Below are 16,551 nucleotides of genomic sequence, written 5' to 3' on the forward strand. Positions count from 1 at the left end.
ATTAGCATATCCGACGCAGGAAAGCAACGCAAACTCCACCCAGCGGCGGCCGAGGTACTGCATCCTAAGATCCGACGGTGTAAGTCAATTACACCTGTCGGATCTTAGGGCTATCTATGCGGAACTGATTCTATGAATCAGTCGCATAGATACTCTGAGAGATACGACGGCGTATCAGAGATACGCCGTCGTATCTCTTCTGTGAATCTGGCCCAGTATTCCAGAGCCCTGTGCTCTGCATTAGTGTGAATTCTGCATGTCTCCTACATTTATTTTCACAGTTGAAGGGCCCCACACTGTCTCGGGGGCTTTGGTATGTGCCAAAAGTCTCACTATAAAATGATGGGCTCCCAGACATTTGTCAGTGTGTGTCGGAACAATTTAGAGAGAGTTAACAGGCTTTGTAGATAGAGTTATACCAGGATAATTTACTACTGTTTTGTGTGTGCAAGAAACGGCTTCTGGTTTGCAGTCTTTTTTTTTATTGTTGATGTTGTTATTTTTTCTCTATTTTTTACATTTTTTTTTATGCTAGGTTAAAAAAATGAAGTGTAGTGTTTCAGGGTTTATTTTTGGGGGAGGTAAAAAAAAAATTCTGTTGCTAGGGGGTGTTTTTATTGTTTTTATTTCAAGATGTGCAGTAGTTGTTGACACAGGCAAAGCTCCCCTTAGTACGCAGTACATCACTGAAAATCAAGTCCATCCCTCCCAAGTTGGCCATCAAATTTAGGGAGATAAATTGTATTTTCCGTTTCTGTTGCCCTTTTTGTAAAAAATAAAAAAAGACAGGAGCGCCTATGGTTCATGATATATAACACTGTATATGGACTGTATATGGACTTTCTACCTTTGTTGGGGATTGTAAGCTGATGACTTTCTGTGCGCTGTGTTTAGATTCGCCCATCACTAGTCAATTTTTGCCGACTGTACCAGAAGACAGCTTGTGAAATACTTCCGTCTACTTGGTTTCAATAGTCTTTAAAGTATGAACACATGTGACTAGATACGTTTTTAAGTATGGTTTAGTCTGCATCAAGTCATAAAAATTGCATAATGATGCCCTGAAAATGATTTGCCAACAATTAGATGATTGTGGGAAAAAAAAGAGCAAATAAAGATGGTGCTTTCTGTCAGCTACTTAGGCAACCACCACAAGAGACCTGCTACACAAATGTTTAAGCCTTAGATGTAATAATATCCCAAAAATATTTATATTCCCCAAAATCCACTGCATGGGTGCCAAGACAACGCATCAAAAAAGAATACCAGCCTACAAGTTCTCCTCTACAGGACACAGACTGGTGATTGTACTCTCTTATGTATGGCTGGTTTGTGATGTGGGGTCTGTTTCCCTTGGGGATGGGGGTTAGCGTCCACAACTGGACATAAAGCTACCCCGGACACAGAGACCGATATTAACCTGCTGAATATAACAGCTATTCATAACAGAGCTGGTGAATTATAATTCTGAAAAAAGATTCACACAAACTGCAGAAAGCTCATGTCCAGCACTGTGTTGCTCTTGGCAAGTAAAATATAATTTCCCTATAAAGACTTAAGGACTAACTCCACTATATACAGTATATGCTATATACTCTATATATATATATATATATATATATATATATATATATATATATATATATATGTATATGTATATGTAGCGCCTGTGTACTTTATGGTGCTAGTTAAATTTAAGGGTAGATCAGAGTGTAGTTGGACTCTGATCCAGATTGTTAAGTGCAAACAGGGTCTCTGTCTCAGCTTGGCTGTGCTGTAGGCTTATTCTGTTGTACTGGGGTGTTCTTCTAGCCCCGGTGCTGCAGGTGGCCGCAGTGGAGTCAAGGTTTGGGTGTTCTTTCCCAGCAGCCAATCAGAAGGGTTTGTCCTCGCTGTGCATGCTGGGGAGGGGTATTTATGAGACAGACGCCATTGGTTCTGGGTCTTTTTCGTCCAGTGTAGCACCCACCTTTAGGGTGGCCACACCACGGCGGCGCGCCCCGGCGCTATGGCCTACCTGGCCGGGGCGTGCGTGCCACGCGGTGTTCCAGGTTTCGGAGCCATGCTGACCCGGAGCATCTGAACAGTGACGGGGACACAGTGAGTGACTGGGTTCCCATTTCTGAAGGTCCCAAGCTGTACTGCTATTCGGTGGGGAGTCAGTCTGAAGAGCGCCACTGAGAGGCTGGTGGGCCAAAAGGGCCTGGACAAACTACCGGGGATCAAGGTAGCCGCACACTGAGGGATTGATCACCTGTCAGTCGGCACCTGGGCAACAAGTTGAAGGAGATCCAGGCGTAACTCATCCAAGGAGGAATATCTGCAAGAATTCAATCCAGAGAGGGCCTGTGGCAGAGGTATCTTTCTGAGGCTCACTGAGGAGGGTCTGTGGCAGAGACTTTATCCTACAATTGTGCGAGCGATACTCCGGTTGCCAGGTCAGTGAGAGAGGCCTGTCCGGGTATGCTAAACCCACTCCAGCAGGAGTGGCGCACAGATGTGTTACGTTTGGGAGCAGGACTGTTTCCCTATCCTCACGCCTGAATCTGCTGTTCTCCTTTCTTCTTCAACTTTACTTTCCTCACCACAAGTTTACTGTTTTTACCCGGCTGGGTAATAAAGAGCACAGCAAAGAGCACCTGTCGTGGACATTCCTTTACTTCTACTATATGCAATGCGCATCATTCACCCCTAGGAATTTTGGAGGAGCGATGAGGTAACGTGCCGCCCAAAAATCCAGCAGCTCCTCCGGGGGTAGTGCTACTGTATATATATATATATATATATATATATATACATACACACACACAGCTCGAGAGAGGAACAAAAGCTAACCTCTGCATAAAAAAAGAGTACAGGTTTGTTAAAATTTGCAGAAAATTTGTTTAAAAAGATGCACCACACAGCTCTATAATACAGTGGTCACCAACTCTGTCCTCAGGGCCCACTTACAGGCCAGGTTTGCAAGATAACTGCATCACAGGTGATATAATTTGCTGCTCAGTGATTGCAGTATTCTAGTCTGCATCTCCCCAAGGTAATACATAAAAACTGGCCTGTTAGTGGGCCCCCGAGGACAGGGTTGATGACCACTGCTATAATACATGCACATGTATCCCTTCAGAGACCTTTAACCACTTAACCACCAGCCGCCGTCATATAACGGCGGCAAGGTGGTTGCTTAACTGGGGGTTGCCGTTAATTAACGGCGCCCCGCAGAAGCAGCAATGCGCGCCGCCTCGGGCGCGCACACAGAAGATTCTGTGCGCGCCGGGTCTATGAGACCCGGCGCTACACAGATCAGGGAAATTGACCAGTAACAGTGGTCTTTTTCCATGTGATCGCGCCGTCCAATGACGGCGCGATCACAATGTAAACACAGCAAGGTCAATGAAAGTTTATCTCCTCTCCTCTCCTCACACAGTATCAGCGAGAGAGAAGAGGAGATAAACTGTGAGTTTTGCCATCCATACCAGTGCCCCATAGTGCCCATCTGTGCCCATATTGCCCCATAGTGCCAAATCTGTGCCCATATTGCCACATCAGTGCCAAATCTGTGCCCATAGTGCCACATCAGTGCCACATCTGTGCCTAAAGTGCCACATCAGTGCCACATCTGTGTCCATAGTGCCACATCTGTGCCCAGTAGTGCCACATCTGTGCCACCTGTGCCACACCAGAGCCGCACCAGTGTCACCGGAGCTGCACCAGTGTCACCAGAGCCGCACCAGTGCCACCAGAGCCACAACAGTCCTATACCAGTGCCAAAACAGTGCCGTACCAGTGCCGCCTGTGCCGTACCAGTGCCGCCTGCGCCCACCAGTGCCGTCTGCGCCCACCAGTGCCGCCTGCGGCCACCAGTGCCGCCTGTGCCCACCCGTGCCGCCTGTGCCCACCAGTGCTGCCTGTGCCCACCAGTGCTGCCTGTGCCCACCAGAGCCACCTGTGCCCACCAGAGCCACACCCGTGCCACTACAGTGCACATAAGTGCCGCCTTCTTCTAATCAGTGCACACCAGAGCCACCAGAGCCACCTGTGCCCACCAGAGCCACCTGTGCCCACCAGAGCCACCTGTGCCCACCAGAGCCACCTGTGCCCACCAGAGCCACCCGTGCCACTAAAGTGCACATAAGTGCCCACCTGTGTCCATCAGTGCCGCCTTCTGCTAATCAGTGCACACCAGAGCCACCTGTGCCCACCAGAGCCACCTGTGCCCACCAGAGCCACCTTTGCCCACCAGAGCCACCTGTGCCCACCAGAGCCACACCCGTGCCACTACAGTGCACATAAGTGCCGCCTTCTGCTAATCAGTGCACACCAGAGCCCCACCAGAGCCACCAGAGCCACCTGTGCCCACCAGAGCCACCAGAGCCACCTGTGCCCACCAGAGCCACCTGTGCCCACCAGAGCCACCTGTGCCCACCAGAGCCACACCCGTGCCACTACAGTGCACATAAGTGCCCACCTGTGTCCATCAGTGCCACCACAGTGCTCTGCAGTACAGCCTCACCAGCCACCAGTATGGCAAAAAAATTCTTTACCGGTGAGCAGGCCGTACATCTTCTACTTGCCATGAGCGATGAGAGCAGCGAGGAGTCTCTGTCCGATTCGGATTCGGCCTATGAACCAGTTATAGACAGTGGGTCGGATTCAGAATCTGAAGAGGAACGTGGGCCCAGGAAAAGAAGGGGTGCTGGCGTGGATAAGCGGCCTACTCCCAGACGCGCAGGGCCGTCCACCTCAAGCGATGTGCCGTCCGCCTCAAGCGATGTGCCGTCCGCCTCAAGCGCTGTGCCGTCCGCCTCAAGCGCTGTGCCGTCCGCCTCAAGCGCTGTGCCGTCCGCCTCAAGCGCTGTGCCGTCCGCCTCAAGCGCTGTGCCACTGCAACAAAGGGGCCATGCCAGCCTTCCCTATGGCCTTCAAAACCCCCTGTGGCTTCCCCCTAATTCCGGAGCAGCAAATATCCCCCCTTTCACTGCCCAGCCAGGTGTCCAGGTGAACACCGAAAACTTTTCAATGCTTAATTTTTTTAATTTACTTTTCACCGAAGATTTGCTATCCTTCATTGTGGCCCAGTGCAATCTCTACGCACAACAGTACATAAGAAGTAACCCTGGTTCCAGATATGCCCGCCCCTTTGAGTGGAGAGAACTAACCGTGGACGAATTTAAAATGTTCTTAGGCCTAACCTTTACTATGGCACTTTCAAAAAAAAAAACAATTGTACTCCTACTGGTCCACCAAACCCATTCACCACATGCCACTCTTCTCCTCCCTTATGCCAAGATCCCGATATTTAATAATTATGCGGTTCCTCCACTTTAACGATAACGCCCAGTGCCCTCCCCGAAATGACCCTGCTTTTGACAAGCTATATAAAATTAGGCCACTTCTAAATTTTTTCGCTCAACGATTTCCCCAATTATATACCCCTGAACAGAACATATCCGTGGACGAGTCCCTTGTCAAATTCTCAGGCAGGCTGGGCATCAAGCAGTTCATCCCCAGCAAAAGGGCCCGATATGGGGTCAAAATGTACAAGCTTTGCGACAGAGCCACAGGGTACCTCTACTCATTCATGGTGTATGAAGGGAAGGACTCCCAACTGCATCCCCCTGAATGTCCAGAGTATATGGGAGTCAGCGGAAAAGTGGTCTGGAATCTGATGTATCCACTCTTTGGAAAGGGATACCACCTTTATGTGGATAATTTCTACACCAGCTTGCCCCTGTTTCGCTGTCTTTACCTCCGGAATACCCCAGCATGTGGCACAATAAGACCCAACAGGAAAGGCTTCCCGCAAAAACTGGTGGATCAAAAGCTCAGACGAGGGGAGTCTGCAGCATTGAGGAACCAGGAGATATTGGCTGTCAGGTGGAGGGACAAACGGAACGTCCACATGCTTACATCAATCCACGACGACACCTGCGTGGAAGTCCCCCAAAGAACCGGCCCAATCCAAAAACCAAAGTGCATCTATGACTATAATTTGTTCATGGGGGGAGTGGACTTCAATGACCAGATGATAGAACCCTACCTGCCCACAAGAAAATCCCGCCACTGGTACAAGAAAGTGTCCATTTATTTTTTTAGTTTGCCCTTTTATAACTCCTATGTAATCTACAAAAAGTCATCAGAGAACCCCGTATCATATCTGGACTATCAAGAAGAAGTCATCACCGCCCTTTTGTACCCCGAAAACCCACCGGAAAATATTCGCTCTGATTCTGTGAGCAGACTCCACGAGCGTCACTTTCCTGAGAAAACCCCCTCCCCTGAAACAGGCCACAGAAATCAGAAGAGGTGCCGGGTGTGCTCCAGAAGAGGAATTCGAAAAGACACTGTGTATTACTGTCCCGATTGTCCTTCCCAACCAGGCCTCTGTATTGGAACATGTTTCCGCCGTTACCATACGTTTCTTCATTATTAGGGACGTATGGTAAACGCAATTCTAATTTCCTGTAATTTCCCCCCACACCCCTTATGCCACTGCACTCATACCTCTGCCTTCTCCGGAATCGACCATGGCCTGTTATACGACCACTCTTTTGCCTAACCCTAAACATACCTCTGCCTTCTCTGGAACTGACCCTGGCTTGTTATACGACCACTCTTTTGCCTAACCCTAAACTGTACCTACATCTGCCTGCTCTGGAACTGACCCTGGACTGTTTGACCACGTTTTTTGCCTGCCCCTTGGATTGATCTTTTACCCTGCTATACTAGTGGGAACACAGGGGTCTCACATATGTGAGGGGCTCCAGAATTGTTTTTCTGGATGAAAAAACTAATTTTTTAGTTTTCTCATTCCCGGATTAGGGTCTGGTTGCCCGGAGGCTTCAAAGAGATTTGGGTGGGAGAAGCCTCTACCCCTGTCCCCATTCCCCTACCCATGGCCCGCTACTTGGACCATGTTCCTACCAGGATGAATATTTTGCCTGACTATGGACAATATTCCTGCCTGCTGCCTGCTGCCTGGACAATTCCATTCACTGTCGCTGACCAGTGACCACGTCCCTGCCTGCTGCCTGGATCGGGGCTCTCCTTCTGTGGACAATTGCACTACTAAAACCACAGGTAATCTTCTTTTTTTTTTACCCATTACTCAGCAGAATGTATTTTAGGGTGTAATTCTTGGTATGTACATGCTGTGTTAGAAATATGAAGGCCCTTCAAAAATGTGATAGATTGTAAGGAAATTGGATGTGTAATTTATGTCCCTAGAACACCTGATGGTGCTTCTTGGATGTTGGGCCTCTGTATGTGGCCACGCTGTGTAAAAGTCTCACACATGTGGTATCGCCATACTCAGGAGGAGCAGCAGAATATATTTTGGGGTGTAATTTTTTCTATGTACATGCTATGTGTTGGAAATATCCTATAAATGGACAACTTTCTGTAAAAAAAATGCGTTTTTATTTTTTTCCACATTTTCCAAGAACATCTGGAAAAAAATGAACTGTTCAAAAGACTCATTATGCCTCATAGATTATACGTTGGGGGTGTTAGCTTTCCAAAATGGGGTCACTTTGTGGGCGTTTCTATTGTCCTGATGCTCCAGGGCCTTCAAAAGTGTAATAGGTGGTTGAGAGATTAGATGTGTAATTTATGCTCCTAGAATGCTTGAAGTTGCTACTTCGGTGTTGGGCCTCTGTATGTGGCCACGCTGTGTAAAAGTCTCACACATGTGGTATCGCCATACTCAGGAGGAGCAGCAGAATATATTTTGGGGTGTAATTTTTTCTATGTACATGCTATGTGTTGAAAATATCCTATAAATGGACAACTTTCTGTAAAAAAAAATGCGTTTTTATTTTTTTCCACATTTTCCAAGAACATCTGGAAAAAAATGAACTGTTCAAAAGACTCATTATGCCTCATAGATTATACGTTGGGGTGTTAGCTTTCCAAAATGGGGTCACTTTGTGGGCGTTTCTATTGTCCTGGTGCTCCAGGGCCTTCAAAAGTGTAATAGGTGGTTGAGAGATTAGATGTGTAATTTATGCTCCTAGAATGCTTGAAGTTGCTACTTCGGTGTTGGGCCTCTGTATGTGGCCACGCTGTGTAAAAGTCTCACACATGTGGTATCGCCATACTCAGGAGGAGCAGCAGAATATATTTTGGGGTGTAATTTTTTCTATGTACATGCTATGTGTTGGAAATATCCTATAAATGGACAACTTTCTGTAAAAAAAAATGCGTTTTTATTTTTTTCCACATTTTCCAAGAACATCTGGAAAAAAATGAACTGTTCAAAAGACTCATTACGCCTCATAGATTATACGTTGGGGTGTTAGCTTTCCAAAATGGGGTCACTTTGTGGGCGTTTCTATTGTCCTGGTGCTCCAGGGCCTTCAAAAGTGTAATAGGTGGTTGAGAGATTAGATGTGTAATTTATGCTCCTAGAATGCTTGAAGTTGCTACTTCGGTGTTGGGCCTCTGTATGTGGCCACGCTGTGTAAAAGTCTCACACATGTGGTATCGCCATACTCAGGAGGAGCAGCAGAATATATTTTGGGGTGTAATTTTTTCTATGTACATGCTATGTGTTGGAAATATCCTATAAATGGACAACTTTCTGTAAAAAAAAATGCGTTTTTATTTTTTTCCACATTTTCCAAGAACATCTGGAAAAAAATGAACTGTTCAAAAGACTCATTATGCCTCATAGATTATACGTTGGGGTGTTAGCTTTCCAAAATGGGGTCACTTTGTGGGCGTTTCCATTGTCCTGGTGCTCCAGGGCCTTCAAAAGTGTAATAGGTGGTTGAGAGATTAGATGTGTAATTTATGCTCCTAGAATGCTTGAAGTTGCTACTTCGGTGTTGGGCCTCTGTATGTGGCCACGCTGTGTAAAAGTCTCACACATGTGGTATCGCCATACTCAGGAGGAGCAGCAGAATATATTTTGGGGTGTCATTTGTGGAATATACATGCCATGTGAGAGAAATAACCTGTTATAATGACAATATTGGTATGAAAAAAAAAAAAAAAAAAAAATCTTAATTTTGCAAAGAATTGTGGGAACAAATGACAACTTCAAAAAACTAACTATGACTCTTACTAACTACCTTGGAATGTCTACTTTCCAAAAAGGGGTCATTTGGGGGGTATTTGTACTTTATTGGCTTGTTAGGGTCTCAAGAAATGAGAGAAGCTGTCAGTACTTCAGGTGTGATCAAATTGTTCAATTTTCAGAAATTGGTACCATAGCTTGTAGACCCTATAACTTTCACCCAGACTAAATAATATCCAAATTTTTTTTTTTTTTTTACCAAAAATATGTAGCAGTATGCATTTTAGGCCAAATGTATGAGGAAAAATTACTTTTTTACAAAATGATATGATAGAAATGAAGAAAAATTCATTTTTTTACAAAATTTTCGTTCTTTTTTCATTAATAGCGAAAAAAAAAAAACGCAGAGGTGATCAAATACCACCAAAAGAAAGCTCTATTTGTGGGAAAAAAAGGACAAAAATTTCATTTGGTTACAATGTTGTATGACTGAGTTATTGTCATTCAAAACGTGAGAGCACCAAAAGCTGAAAATTGGTCTGGTTATTAAGGGTGTTTAAGTGCCCAGTTGTCAAGTGGTTAAGTACAAAAAATAAATAAATAATAATAATTTGATCCTAGCAGATGCCATGCTCTCAGCTGCTAATTTCCTGTTGCAAGCTGACAACACAGTGCCTTTGTTGGACTATAATTGTAAGGAATGGTATCAGCCCTGCCTAGTGGGGTTTTGCTGAACTAGAGAATACTCCCCCCTTCCCTCAATTCCACAACTGGGGGGGGGGGGATGTAGTCCAAGGGAAAACCTGGAAGGGTTAATTAACCAACTTGAGATAACAGAGGCAGAGTACAACACACACAGGACAGTGTTGCCAACCTCCAGTATTTTTACTGGCAGCCAGTAAAAAACAGGCAATTTACTCCTGCCAGTAAATGCCGTAAAAAAATATGGCTGTGACGCTCGGCTTGGGCCGGAGCCAGCTGGAACCATCCGAGTGTTGGCTACAGTGGAATCTGGCGGCTCTGGCGGAGGTGGTGCCTGAGCATATTGTGTGATGTAATGGGGCAATGGAGCCAAGTATAGAAGCCAGAGCCTCCTGTGCGGGTCTGCGGTATGGGAGCAAGGCAGGCTGGGACCAGGACCCTCATTGCTGTTTAGACTGGAGTGGACTGGAGGGACCGCTTGGCTTGGAGAGAGACTGTTACTGTGACTCAGGAGGGGACATGTTGTGTCGGTAAGGTCTCATCATCATCATCTGTGCTTCTGCACACTGCTGTCACTGTGAGAGTCAATTGTATGTGTGTGTGTGCACCCATTCTAATTTCTTGCCCTACTGAGTCCTGTCTCTGAGCTACTTACTATATGGAAAATAAAATCATGTGCAAGTAAAAATGCTGTTTTTTATTTTCCTTGCATGTTCCCCTTAGATCTACAATGCTTGCACTTCCAAATGCACTTCAATGTGCACTTGCAAAGAGTCAATCAACTCATGTACTGACAAAAAGCATGCAGATAGGAAGTGAAAACAGAGTGACAGAGAGATGAGCTAATCACTGTGCTGTCTACAGGGTGGGATGGGTCCTGGGTTCAGAGGAAGGGGGTTGAATGACTGTGACCCTCAAGCTGAGGACATCTAGTGGCAGAAAAAAGTAATGTGAAGAAAATCTTTGGATTGGAGGTGAATATTGTAGCAAAAACTGGTTTTGTTATTTTTACCATTTAATTTTATTTATTTATATTTTATTGTATTCGTTGTTTTTTTTTGTTTTTTTTATGGAGGCTTGCTTTAAGGCACTTATAAAGAGTGCTACAGCAAAGCTTTAAAGAGAAAGTAAACCCTCTCTTTAAAAAAAAAAAAAACTGCAAGACAAAGGCATAAGGAGCTAGTATGCATAGCATACTAGCTCATTATGAATTACTTACCCGAGAACGAAGCCCCCACAGCGGTCCTCGGACACCTCCTCCGTCACTTCCGGGTATCGCTGCTCCGGCACTGTGACTGGCCGGAGCAGTGACAATGTCACTCTCGCACATGCGTGCGGAAGCCTGCACTAACGGGATGATGCTGTTAGTAGCGGCATGATGCCATTAGTAGCGGCACACTCAGTGCGCTTGTGCGCCGCTGTCTACGGCGCATGCGTCGTAGACATCGGTGCCGTCTTTCTTGGAAATATCTCCTTAACCGTGGAGGTTAAAGAGATATTTCTTGGACCTACAGGTAAGTCTTAATCTAGGCTTACCTGTAGGTCAAAGTGGTCTGTAAGGCTGCCAAGTAATTCACAATGGAGTAAAAGGCAAATAACTAAAGTGTGACTTATACAGTATATCAGGAGTAAATGGATGAAAAGTGAATGTCCTGACCTGGTGAGATGGGTCCCAGAATTTATTTTCGAGGCCCGTTTTTGTATTCTCAGTGAAATTCACCATTACATTGGTGGTCCCTCTTATTTACAACTAAAATGATTCTCTTTTAAAAATCAGCCACAACCTCAGTAAAAAGGTCTGTCCCCTGCCATTATGCTGCTGAGTTGGTCTCTTGCTCTCTGTGGGGAAGCTGTGGTCTCCCTGTAGAGGTCTGGCATGTAGGGTGACCACGTGTCCCGGATTGCCCGGGACAGTCCCGCATTTTGCAGGTCTGTTCCGGGCACATTCATTCCAGGACAATACAGTGTCCCGGAATAAAACTGACACAGCCACCCCACAAGCCAACCTAATGCCCCCAAAAAAGGCTGCCACATCACCGCTTTACTCACTGACAGTACCTGTCCTGGCCGGGAATGCCTGGAGGAGCACAATACCACCCCCTGCTTGTGATTGGAGAAATCATAAATCCCCGCCTCTTGTGTCCAATCACTTTGCTGTGATTCGTCACAGCACAAGCTGATTTTTGGGAAGGGAGGTGTCCCTGAATGGTAGTTTGGAAATGTGGTCACCCTACTGGCATGTTCCCTCCCAAGTCAGACCTAGAGTTCTGCTGCCAGCAGAGCTTATGCTGCCCACTGATTGGAGATCTTTAGCTCTGAATCAGCAGGGGTGTGTAGGACCTCTATCGAAAAGTGGGACCCTTTTTCTCGGGGAAACAGTGATCTCTTTGCAGAGGTCCAGCACACCCACTGTGTGATAATCAGAGCTAAAAACTTTGCAATAGGTGGGGAGCGTGGACTTTTCTGATTGCAGGGCTTTAATTCTAACTCAGGAGGGGGCATCTCCAATCTCAGCAAACAGATCACTATTTTCAAATATCAAAATTTCTTGATGGGTATTTGTCAGTCTGGAATATTGGGTGCTTCTAGATAGGCTGCATTTGCAGGCAGACTGCCCTGGGCAATGCCTAGATATGGTGTAATGCCTCCATGACTAAACGAAGAACTCGAATCAAGTGAATAAAAGGGGAACAGTAATGCTAGGGAGGAACGCGCTAGAAGATGCTGGACAACCTCTAGCCAGGAAATTAGGTGGGCTTGCTGGAGCTTCTAATGTACACTGTGAGAGAATCTTTCAGTGAAATCATAGTAAGCAGCTTTTGTACATGAGAGTAGCCCTGGCTACTGAGTAGGACTGAAAGTAAGGCTGGATTCCAGCTAGGGTTGCCACCTGTCCAGTTTTGAAGAAAAGGTGGCAACCCTAGTACTGGGCCCGGGCACCATCAGTTCAAAATGGGGACCCAGGCACCTGCTGAGTACTAAAATATTGCAGACACAGATCCTCTTCTGCTTCCCCCTGCAGCGCTGCCAGCTTCTCCTCCTCTAATTCCAGCTATAAGGCAATATAAACTGAAAGAGGCTTTGTGACCAGATAAAATGCTTTTATTTAAAAGTCAATGCAATACAGCATTTAATTATAGTTATTATTGAACCTTCTGGACCCTTCTATTTTCAGGGTTGCCCAGTTTGCTCATCAGTAGTAAGCAGTAGTTCTGAGATGTAAAAGTGGGATGTATTACTCCAAATCCAACTGTAGATGGTGCTGTGTGTCTTTTCCTGGTAAATACAGAAAGTTGTCTTCTAGGCTTTGTATGTACCGTCTTATATTTATGCCTTCAACAGCATTTGTGGATTTTAGGTTTTTCTAAACTAAGCGGAAGCTGTTTTTACAAAAAAAAAACATGTACACCAATGGTTTTATATTAAATATGTAAAAATAGAAAGTGCAATCAGCACAAAAATATTTAAAACCCCCCACAGAATGCAAGCTGAACACTAAAAAGATATTTCACAAAAAATCAAAAGTAGCAAATATTTATTAGGGCTGTTACTGTTCAAAAATGTTCTGTTCGATTAATCGGTTTTTGTTTTTTTAATCGATTAATCGACTAATTTCGATTAATTATAACGCACATACAGATCCAACTACTTTTTTTTTTGAATCAAAGAGCCTTTATTTGAGCAAAATAACAACGTACAGGGCATACAGATAGCATACGGGTACAGTACATGTCCGGTGGTTACAGGTAGAATACAGGTACAGGAGTGTCAACGATAGGTACACTGAACATAGGTGACATGGAACGCAACAACATTTTAAACCCAATTGCCCCGGAATGTAGATACATTGCAGCAGAGTTAACTGTCAGGCCACCCGCGCCCCTCCCAGTCTCCCACTCCCCTCCATACGACCGGAGACTCCCCAAACTTTTTTTTTTTTTTTATCTCTCCTGAGTGCAGGTTGCAGAGGAGTTCAGCCACTTCCCCCAAATTTTTTCATACTTGGCCGGACAGCCCCTATGTGAGTAGACCAGTTTCTTGTACGGCAGTACACTGTTGACCTCTGCCAGCCAATGGGACAGTTCTGGGGGTTCCGGCCTCATCCACCCCCGTGCTATGACCGTTCGGGCTATAAATAGCGTCTCATGTAGGAACACTGTAAGGGATTTATTTATGCCGACATCCGGGAAGATTCCCAGCAGGCATGGTTTGGGCTGTAGAGTGATAGGGGACCCCATTTTGTCATGGAGGAATTTTACCACCTGTTCCCAGAAGGCCTGGACCTTAGTGCACTGCCAAATTAAGTGGAAGAAGGTGCCCGTATCCTGTGTTCACATCAGACACGTAGCAGGGGAGTCCCTCTTGTACCTGGAGATACTTAGAGGTGTAAGGTATGCTTTATTCACGATAAAAGATCCAACTACTTTTAGCTAATCACCTTGCAGGCTGATTCCCAGTGCAGCTACCAACCACTGGAAAAATGGATGCAAAAAACACACAAAGGCAGCGCTCGATGGGAATAGCATTACAACTTTTATAGTCTTCAAGTAGGTAACAAAATAAATATTGCACTGGAGATAAAATCAATGTACCTACATAAACTGTAAAAATGGTGTGAGTAATTCCAAACGGTAGCAAAAGCAGTCATAAAAACATGTAGCTGAGTATGATACTGGTATAAAAATGTGTACAACGATACCACTGCTGAATCCAGATGAGGAGGGGCTAACATCAGTCCGTCGGCATGTAGATGTCCCGTGAAGGGAATTATCACAACTCCCAGTGGAATGTTTGTAGAATCCCAGGTTGATAGAAGGAAGTGATAGAGGGAAGTGTAACAGCCCTTGCGTGTGGCAGATAGTAAGGTCCCGCCAGCATGCAGATATGAAGGCACAGCAAAGTAGCCCTTTAGCTGGACACGGCAAGCCCCGCCGGTGTCCGTGATGTTACCGGATCTCCGACGGAACTCCCTGAAGGCCCAGAAGCCGGCGGAGAGGTGAGTACCAATCAAAAGAATTTTAATCGATCAAAAAGATTTTGATCGATCAAAAAAATTAAAGATTAATCGATTAACTAAAAGTTAATTTGCACAGCCCTAATAATTACCTTAACTAAGTTTGTAAATTCTTGTCCTAAGCTACACTTCTCATCTGTATTTAACATGCCTGCACTAGATGATTCTTTAATGGCTACTACGGTAGTTAGTTGATAAATGCATTTTAAAATGGTTTGTAACTCTCCAAAAATTGTTGCTGAACATGATATTGTTTTAAACTGACCTCAGGCTGTTTCACTTCTACGATCCTTAGTAGAAAAACCAACACACACAACAACAACAACAACAACAACAACAACAACAAGCAGCAGTTTATGTATGCATTGCATTAATTTTGTTTTTTATTATTATTGTTAATATACAGGATTTTTTTAGTGCCAACAGTTTGCGCAGTGCTTTACAACATGAGGGCAGACAGTACAGTTACAATACAATCTTTATAGCTGTATTACTCATATTTACTGTAATTCACATCACATTGTACAGATACCATAGAACACAATACATACCTCCCAACTTTTTTAGATGGGAGCGAGGGACATCTACAAGCAGAAGTATGTAGGCATAAGACACGCCCCACCCTCTTAAAGGAGAATTATACAAAAAAAAGTATTTGTTAAATCCGCAAGTGCTTTTTTACCACTACTATTCCTATATTCCTATATATTGGCTGTTTACAAACGGAGAAATTTAAAATTTGGATGAAAGGTTTAGCACTGGGAAACACCGCTTTTTATGAAAGATAAAAAGTGCATTTTATATACAACTATATAGATGAGACCAAAATGAGGGACAAATGAGGAGGAAAGAGGGACAGAGGGACTGTGATCCAAATCAGGGACAGTCCCTTGAAATCAGGGACCGTTGGAAGCTATGCACAATACTGTATACACATATTGTTGTGTATTTTAGACTACAAGCCACATAAACCACACTTTATACTTACTAAAGGAATACAAATTGAGGATGAAGTCGTTTTGGATGCGCATGTACACATACTCAGGTTTATGCACCTGTGCATACATGAGGTTTTTATGTCACTTGCATTTTTAACTCAGGATCGGCCCCTGCCTGCCTCCACCAGCAACATCCTGTGTATAAACATCCCAAATTTATTATGTGCAAGAAGCCTATTACTTGACAAATCACTTTGGAAATGTCTCCCCCATGTGCATCTGATCATTCATTACAGGTGATAATAGAAAATAGTACTTCTATGTTTCATTAAAGTATTTTTTAGCTTTTGAAGATATTACAAATAATCTATAGTATATTTGTATTATTATTTTTCTTGTCAAATGTTTTTATTGAGATTTCAATAGGGGAACATAAGTTGGGGGAGGAGAAAATAAAAAAGGAAATGTACTGAAATACATAAGTGTATATATATATCTGGGTTACAGTTGCAGTACCTAGTACAACACATTTAATCAATACATATGCAGTTAACTGTTCCCTTTAATTAATAAATACATACAGAACATTAAGTGAATATATAAACTAAGTAGGAAAAAATAGAAGATGTATCGATCCAACTATTTGTCAAGGAATTATTATAATGTAATAGGACATGAAACCATAATAGAGTTATGAGTGAGTAACCCTAGAAAAAAAATATGTTAAATTGCCTCGCGATTATCCTATTGGTTGTATTATTATTTTTATTATAAATGAGAATATAATCATTTTAATATATATAGAGGATCTTTACCCTAGAAAGGAAAAAATGAAAAGTCAGCAGCTACAAATACAGTAGTCAAAAAAGCTGTTCTAATGC

Source organism: Rana temporaria, chromosome 8 (assembly GCF_905171775.1).
Source record: "Rana temporaria chromosome 8, aRanTem1.1, whole genome shotgun sequence".
In the NCBI taxonomy this organism is placed as follows: Eukaryota; Metazoa; Chordata; class Amphibia; order Anura; family Ranidae; genus Rana; species Rana temporaria.